Consider the following 9,598-nt stretch of genomic DNA (forward strand, 5'->3'; position numbering starts at 1 on the left):
CCCCCCCCCCCCCACCCTTTGGCACCCCAATCCCCAACCACCATTTAAAACGTCGAGTAATACTTGACAAGAATTTAACTCCAGTATTTCAGCTTTTATTTTTATTTATAACTTAACATTCATTTCACCTGCGTTAAATCCTATATTTAACCATGTAGTACCATAACTTCAAAATTTCAGAATCTGCTTGATACACCTGCGTTAAATCCTATGTTTAGCCACGTAGCTGACTTTCATATTATCATATTCTCATACCAATGAATGGAAGTAATTTCTTCGTTACCAGCTTCATGAAACAAATAATCTGGTATTTCATTTTACCTTTTAATTACACATTTTTCTAAAATGGTAAAGTTACGTCATTTACATTTTTTTCTCCTAATACATTTAAAGCGATCTTGGTGTGGAGTCAGATTTCAACTCGTCCCACAAATTAGCAAATGGCATTTGCGTCGTCAACAACCAATACACAAACCACATATCCACCATGAGTGTTGAACAAATGGAATTTTCAACATTTCCCAGAGGGTGGCTTACATTAACTTGCTTACGTTTACAATCTGATAAAAGGTCTTTCTTATGTTTATTCATCCATATGTGAATAATGTTAAACAATATATTTCTAAATTAAACAGTTTTTACCTTTAACATCTGTAATTATACGGATGATAAACCGAATTATGTTTTCCCCTAACTTACAAACCTATCAGGGTTTTAATGCAAAGCGCAGCATGGAAAACTTAGAAATTAAGCGAACAGAAGCCGACATCTATCTCGTCGACATCTTGGGTCCCTAGAAATTTCAGCCCAACACGGGAAGGTTTGCAAATTCACCCAGTGTCTGTCTGCACATTTTCTTGAATTCTGTTCCTCCAACAACTTGAGACTTTAACAAAAAAACAACGGCAGCAGCAAATGTTCTACTATTTCTTAAAATAGTTGAGTTGAGTTGAATATAGATTTAGGTGAAAGGCTAAGCACTGGGACCTATGAGGTCAATCAACGCTGAAATGGAAATATACAGTATAAGGTTTGAAAGGTGTAACAGGAGGAAAACATCGCAGGTGCTCTATGAATCAAGTGTTAGGAGAGGATGTAAAGTAAGATATAAGAGATTAAAGGAGGTACAGTAAAAGGAATGAAAGTGGTTGCAGTTAGTGGTCGAAGGAACGCTGCAAAGAACCTTAAGTAATGCCTACAGTGCACCGCATGAGGTACACTGACAGCGCTTACCCCCTACGGGGTAATTCTTGAAATAGGTACGAAATATTTTACTTCAAGGATAAATATCTTAAAAAAACCGTGATTTACTTTTTTTCAATTTATGCCCCAAAAAATTTTATTACTCACTGAAAACTTGTAACCATCTGGAGTAAGATTATCTCCTCTATTTTAACCCATAATTATGCATGAAAGCTGTATAACAAACATTTGTACTCTACAATGCTACTCTGCTCCTGACGCCATTTAAAGTTAACAAATTTTCACTGAGTAGAAGCCACTCACAATTTGAATATTAATACTTAGGAAATGTACTATTCTGAAAATCGCCAAAATCAAAATTAAGGACACGGAAATGGAATAGAGTTTAGGCCAAAGGCCAAGCACAGGGACCTATGAGGTCATTCAGCGCTGGAAAGGAAATTGAGAGTAGGCAGGTTTCAAAGGTGGAACAAGACGAAAACCTCAAAGTTGCACTACGAAATAATCGTTGGGTGAAGAAACAATACGAATGGAGGTACAGTAAAAAGATCTCCTCCAATTTTAGTGAATTTATTAATTTCCAGATAATCTGATGTTGGCGTGAAATTCAATTTTGTAATGCTTTATGAAACCCTTCAGGGCTATTAATAGTTCTAGTCATGTCAGTTGAAATCCTCTAAAATATTCCATATTTCATTTGAAAATACTGGAGCCAGACGACGTTTTCTAGCGCACCTTCCGCTCTCGGGTCCTAAGTAGGTCACTTCAAAATAAGACATGTTTGTTGCTAACCATCGTCGTCGTCCTCAGCCATCGTCAGAACGCGGGCTCTGCAATTTCTTTCTTAACGAAGCCGTACTTTTCTCTGTTTATCTACATTCTGAAAATTATATACGTAGTTACCATCCACAAGCTTATTAGCTCCTCGCCGAGATTTTATATAATACGGCATTGCGAGTTCATGAAAATTTTAAAGCTGTTTTAAAGTTAACTAGTACAAAACCAATTGACTTGACATGTACAAAATAGGAAAAAAAAAATCACTGAAAAGCCAAGACGACCATTTTTGAGCTGGTTGCTGGACTTGCAGTAACTAGCATGAAAATTAAAGTTAAATGATCACTGTTACGCCTATGAACTAAAAACTTTACTATTTACTTTATCAATAGCTAGTTTTAAAGTGTGATATTTTAAGTGTGAAAATATGCGTTATAAGTTGTCCTATATTCAGTTGTCCTAGATATCAATTGGCCAGGTAAGAGTTTTCCAGGAGAGTTGGCCTGGTATCAGTTTCCCTCGAACCCCCAATAATATCCATGACATAAGATTTCCAACAAACTAAAAAAAATTACTTTCGTTTTGTCTGTTAAAAGGAGCTAAAAGTTCCCAGCTACGAGTTACTGATGAATTACCAAAAACCAATTCCATCTGTTAACAGTAGAAATCCAAACATTACTCTGGACAATCTGTCTGCGGAGAATATTAATGGTTTAGATTTTTTTCAAAGATTTTCTATTGGGTAAGCAAGCCCTACTATCTTAACTGTCCCGTAAATTTAGGAAGCTTCCTATAACCCCAATAACCAGAACTAATCAGTAGCAAGAAAGGAGATAATTTCGAATACTCTGAAAATTCTATTAAGTCTAACACCAACTTTATGCTTACGAAAAAATTAAAAACTCGGGCAAACCCCTAATGAATGTTGGCCAAATCTCATCTGACCTAACCTAACCAGGAAGCTAAAATTCTAAAGTACAACATACCAAAATGCCAGACCTGTACATAAATTTAATTTGTTTTAAAGCTGAACATTGCAGTTTGTTGGCTTAAACATTTCTTCAAACCTTTGAGAGCTTATGCAAATTAAACCGTGCGGGTGGTAGCCGAGCACATTTTAAAAAGCCTGATACCTATCCGAACATACAAGAAAACCAAGCAATAGATTAAGTTTAACTTACCACCTTAGTTTGATTAATCGGCTTAAAACCACCCAATAACCAGCGTATGACCTACTATACAGAACATGGGGGCTCCCCAACCCCTCCAGGGGCGCCGCTCCTAAAGGGGTGGAGGATAAGGTATATACTGGTATATACTGTTCAAAAGCATTATACACAAATTAAACATATGACAAATTAGACAAAATTTATGACAAAAGAACATGACAATTACACATTAATGAATAAAATTCACAGAAAAAATTGACGAACTAGGTTAAACTTGGCAGAAATAAATGCTTCCTACATACCTGATGCTAAAGAGCAGCTTTATCATGCGCGAAACTTTACCGTTAGAAGAGGAACTCAAACTCGTCCAGGAATCATCCTGGAAAAGACAAAGCTTTAGATCTGTGGGTAACTTACTCTAAACCTCGTAAAATTATGGAGTTTGCTCACGTCAGATTATGGGTAAACGAAAACAGAAAAAGATATAATGACATTTGTACGAGACTAAACAAGCAGCAAGAATCCAAAATCCCCCACCCCCCCCCCCCCCCCCAAATACAATTTTAGCAATAATGTATAAAAGTTTGTGTTACCTTGCAGAAGACCCCAGTTGATTATAACTTGACCCCTAAAGTGACAACAATCGATGGTAATCTCAAGCTTAACTTATATTCCGTAAAAAGCTTCACAACAGTACCAATTACTCCATGTAAAATTAAGTAAGAATTGAATACACCACTCCCGAGGGAAAAAAAAGGATCACTTAGCTATTCCCGTTGAATGTCTACCGTCCCATAACCACTATCACGTTACAGTCTCAAAGACCAAACGTTCAGATGTCCGAACTTCCGAACTCGAACGCTGGTCTCATTTGCCAAGGACTCTAAAGTCTAAGGCCCTGTCCACACTGTCGAGCAGAGCCCGGCAGACACTGCCCGCTGTTTGTATTTCTCTCGCTTCTGAAGCAATGTTACCAGATGATCGTATCTTTTCAGGCTCATACTGTCTGGCAGAGCCCGACGGTCTCTGCCCTTACCAGGCAAAGTCCGTCTGTAGCAGCGTTACCAAAGTGAGGAAATTCGTCTGCTAACGATGAAGATTTGAGTTAGGGACAATCAGACGAGGATATGAGTACCTAATTCCCCCTCAAACTGATAATATGAGGAAATATTTCCTAAACGCTCATAGCTGTATTAAGGCATTTCTACAGATTTTTTTTCATATGTATGTATACACACAAACTTATCTACAGTACATTATATACATTCATACATACACATGCATACATATGTAAACATATTCTATATTTAAGATTTCACTGAGTGTACTTTGATGTTTGTATGTTCATTCCCAAAAGCATTTGTTACTGGAGATAAATTTCGTATTAACTTATTGGATATTGAATAATGAATAATTAAAATGCATAAAAGATGTTTATAGAGAAATTGTGTTCCGTTCTTAACATTCATTACGTTTTCTGCATTCTTTCGTATTAGAGCTACTAGCAAAAAATAAATAAATAAAAAAAATGGTAGACAGCCTACCCAACTCGGTTTTATGGAAAAATTTATATACCTTTTTATTTGGAAACATATACGCACAAGATTGTTTTAAGACAAACATGGTTTTGATGTAGGTACTGTGAATGTGATATGTACATATTCTGTTCGTTTATGGATACATATCTCTGTAATGGGGAACAAAACTGTATGAACAGGTTTATAGAATAACATGAGTAAAGAACTTTACATGCATAGCATTCATTCATTCCCTTGTTTTCTCTCTCTCTCTCTCTCTCTCTCTGTCTCGCTCTTCTCTCTCTCTCCACACACACACACACACCACACACACACACAACTCATCATGGTATCTGAAGCAGTAAAAAAGGCTGGAGGTTGCACTAGGTTTACACCAACTAAATCTATGATTGAATGAAGTCATGGTGGTGATATAAATGAGGAAGAGGTGGTGGAGGAGTAGGACAATTAATGGAGAGTAATGACGACTTCTTTAGATGGTATTGGATATGTAAATAAAATGTCTGTATAGCTAATACAGTAATTATGTAAATAAAAATAAAAAAAACTCATAAAATTGTTTTATTATTTCACTCTTCATGTAATGCTTCCTGAATTTGAGAGATCAGCTAATTTAGGTCAGGTATACCTCTCACGTTTTCTTTCAAACTAATGAGGAAATACTCGGTGAGGAAATATAGCAACGCTGCTGTCGTCTTCTCCACAACGCAGGTTTGGTCTGGAAGTTTAGGTCGTTCAGTAGGCAATAACAAGGGTGGTCGCACCATGCCTAGCACAGTGGAAAAGAAAACAATAGCACTGTGTGGAGTAATACTTGCAGTGTGTTTAAGAAAAAAAGAAAAAAAAAAGATAGAGCCCAGAAGAGAGAGTGGTGGAGAGAGTGGTTGCGTAGAAGAGGAGAGTTGGGAAGTCATGTGACTATATTACGTGAACTCCAAGACGGACCTGAGCATGAATTTATCAAGTACATGAGAATGGATGTAAATAGTTTCTATACACTACTTGCAAAAGTGGAACCGTACATAAGAAAGCAGGATACCAATTTGAGGCAGAGTATAAGTGCAGAAGCTCGTCTGGAAGCAACGCTCAGATTTTTAGCATCTGGGTGCTCATATACATCGCTGCAATATACCACGAGGATATCAAAGCAGAGTTTGTCTCTAATTATACCGGAGACATGTGAAGCCATATATGCAGTTATCAAAGATGATTATTTAAAGGTGAGTGTTTCTTTAAAGGTTAATGATAACATCACTTTCACACCAAGTAATCTTATATTTTCTATGCTAATTATGAATAATGCCAAATTGTGTATCCTGACGAACCCTTCCCAAACAAACAAGTAATGGTAACTTATATCAACAATAAACAGTAATATAAATGTGAAAAACTACTCTTTAATAATTGATGTCGACGAAAGACGACAAAGTTTAGCAAGAAAAAGAACATCATAAATTAGTTTTTCTGCATAAATTTTGGTTTCCCCTTTCAATTGTCGAAGATCGTTTGCAACTACGGTTGCAATAGCAGTACAATCATCAGCAGTGTCCTGTGTAGACGACAATTCCCTCAGCTGGTGGAGGGCTTCCCGCATAACATCGTCTGCATCGTCACGCATCCTTTTGCCTGATCGATTGGCAGTATTCACTGTAGTAGAGGTGTCACTTCTGGCTGAATTGTCCGTATTGTCCGTAGGACATGCAGTAGACACTGCAGGCGGTGTTATTACAGGTGTTGTTGCTGCAAGAGATGTTTCACCAACTCCCATCAGTACTGGATCGTTGAAAATCTGTAATATTGAGAATAGACACGTGTAGTGCAATATATATACATACATACATATATATATATATATATATATATATATATATATATATATATATATATATATATATATATATATATATATATATATATATATATATATATATATATATATATATATATATATATATATCAGGAATTTTTTTCTTTTGAGAGAGAGAGAGAGAGAGAGAGAGAGAGAGAGAGAGAGAGAGAGAGACAAGAGAAAAAAGATAAACAAAATAGAAATAGAAAATAGAAAAAGAAGAGGGAGAGAAGGACTGACTGCTTGGTTATGAAAGTATGCAGGTAGAGGTCATGGAATTGAGTCATTATATTTGCTTAATCTAAAGTTCACTGAAATACTGCTTCTACATTTCATTTACAGACACCTACAACCCCAGAGGAATGGATGCGTGTGGCACATGGTTTTCAAACAAGCTGGGATTTCCCAAACTGTTTGGGGGCTATTGACGGGAAACATGTGTTGATAAGGCCTCCACCTGATAGTGGTTCGTACTTCTTTAATTACAAAGGAAGCCACAGCATCGTTCTCCTTGCCATATGTGATGCAAACTGTGAATTTATATATATAGACATAGGCACAAATGGTAGAGTATCAGACGGAGGCGTGTGGGACAACTGTACTCTCAATACTCGTATTGCAAGTCAAACTGCTGGTCTGCCAGGGGATCGAATGGTTACCGGAAGTGAGATGACACTACCATACGTTTTTGTGGCAGACGAAGCATTTCCGTTGCGCCGACACATTATGAAACCCTTTCCACATACTAATCAGACTAAGAAAGGGAACGTATTTTTCTCATATTGTCTCTGGGCCAGGGCAAGACGTACTATAGAAAATGCATTTGGCATTTTGGCAAACAGATTTCGCGTGTTTATGTCACCTGTTCAACTACCTCCATCAAAAATTGATACCATAGTTTTAGCATTCACATCTCTGCATAACTTCCTCAGGAGAGACCATGTGAGCCACTACACGCCTGAAGGATGTTTAGATGTTGAGGATTTGTCAGTAGGGCACATTATTCCTGGAAGCTGGCGATAAACTTATGAATTACCAGGGCTACAGAGGGTGAGCCGGAATGACATGGCTGATGCCAGGAATGTCCGTGAACAATATATGCAGTATTTTAATGAAGAAAAGGGCAGTGCTGCAGTATAGATCGATAAATGATTAATAATTGTGTTAATTACCTCTTTGCTTAGCTATCAATGTAGTGCATTTTTTGTTAAACTTAACATTTTTAGTCACGGGGAAATACAGATTATGATATAATAATAATAATAATAATAATAATAATAATAATAATAATAATAATAATAATAATAATAATAATAAATGAACCGTTATGTACGTAGCTTTTCTTTCTTCCTCACCATGAAACGAGTATATGCATATCGGGATCATAAACCTTGTTATCATTGTTCATACTGGAAAAATCATTACTAGAGTATGTGCTCACATATTCCTTTCATGCACTATTTTATGAATTTATCACGACACACATCCTGTCTGTTCACATAGTTAATATCTGTTCTTGAGAGAGAGAGAGAGAGAGAGAGAGAGAGAGAGAGAGAGAGAGAGAGAGAGAGAGTACAAAAAATGATGATGATGATAAACTATATTTACAATGATATATTGGTTATTCTTTGCATAAGTTTTTGAAATATAGCCACAAATGTAGAATACAGATTTGGAATAACTTATTTTGTTGCTAAAAATGTTTGCGAAAATTCATAAAACAGCACAAGCAACAATATATATATATATATAAGTTAAAATTAGATTAAAAAAGATTAAAGTATCATTGAGAATTATGGATAATTGAGAATTATGAATAGCATAAAACACCCAAAGGAGATATGTCAAACACAATATGATAATCCAATGCTAAAATCATAAAGCATAAATAAAATAAGAGACAGACACACACACACCGTACATACCTCATGATCAGAATGTTCCTCCTCAGCTGTATCGTTGGTGGCATTATCTATGTTTGAGAGAGATAGTCTGATTGTGTCACCATCATTAAGGAAAGAAAGGTCATTAAAACACCATAATCTGGGGATGTAAATGTCGTCTATCCCAGTTCCTGACTTGCGTGAGTTTTCAACCAATCGCATTTCACGTCTGTGTTGATTTCGCAGGGTTTCTATTTTCCGTTTTATATCCCCTGTGGTAATGGCAGCACATGTCTTGCGTAATTCCGCGGCTATTGCTGTCAAAGCCGCTACACGTTTAGCTCTGTCCTTGTACATGTCACTTTTGACATTCAATAGGCATGGATGTTGGCGGTACAAGTCAATTAATTGTATGATTTCTTCTCTTGACCAGTGTGTTTGTAGTTTCTTTGCCGGACATGATGACTTTATACTTAGAAGACCCTTTTGTAAGTGAGAGATCGATAATAAACTATGGTCCTGGAAACCTATTGTGCTTGACACCAACGTTGGTTAAACAAACCACCGGACACGTCAGTTTCTGGTGTTTTACTCAACTACACTCACGGGTTACTCGCTAGTTTGCCCGTGGTTTCCCCATCTTTAATCACCTCCATTTGTGCCCGCCGATCACTCTCCCACCTTGTGTCTTGAAAAGGGGTATGGTAACAGTGTTTGCCCGTCGGGCACTGCCCGGTAGTGTGGACAGGGCCTTAGTCGAGCTTTGGTCGACGAACTTTGTCCGATGTGACGTCAGAAGCGGAGAAACCGCGGCAAAGTTCTGACTTTTCTCGCTGTTTCTACGCTTCTGACGTCACATCGGACAAAGTTCGTCGGCCAAAGCTCGACCGTGTGGACGAGGCCTTAAAAGTGTCTTGCCTCTTGGAACTTGACAAAATGCGATCTATGGATATCCTGGAAATTGCAAATTTTGCAAGTATTATACTTATTTCCTACTAGCCTCTTTTACTTGTCTTTCATGGGAGTTTAAAACGCAGCACATGATGAATAGATTTTCCTGAACGTAAGTCGTAATTTCTTTTAGGGCTCACGAAATCATTTGCAGCATAAACCTGTCGCATATCTCTCTTCATCGCTTTGATGAAATAACTTTTAATTCATGTGGATATTTTGTCATAA

At 37.1% G+C, this 9,598-nt stretch overlaps 1 long non-coding RNA gene across 1 annotated transcript; it reads right to left on the minus strand.

Annotated features, from left to right (window-relative positions):
• Positions 1-1,798: 1,798 nt before the first annotated feature.
• On the minus strand, positions 1,799-4,017 carry LOC135205975 (uncharacterized). The gene is made up of 4 exons (XR_010312657.1): positions 3,743-4,017; positions 3,452-3,528; positions 3,162-3,261; positions 1,799-2,083 (listed from the first exon to the last, which is right to left on the minus strand). It is a non-coding gene; the product is annotated as an uncharacterized LOC135205975 (long non-coding RNA).
• Positions 4,018-9,598: the final 5,581 nt, after the last annotated feature.

This window comes from Macrobrachium nipponense, chromosome 29 (assembly GCF_015104395.2).
Source record: "Macrobrachium nipponense isolate FS-2020 chromosome 29, ASM1510439v2, whole genome shotgun sequence".
Lineage (NCBI taxonomy): Eukaryota > Metazoa > Arthropoda > Malacostraca > Decapoda > Palaemonidae > Macrobrachium > Macrobrachium nipponense.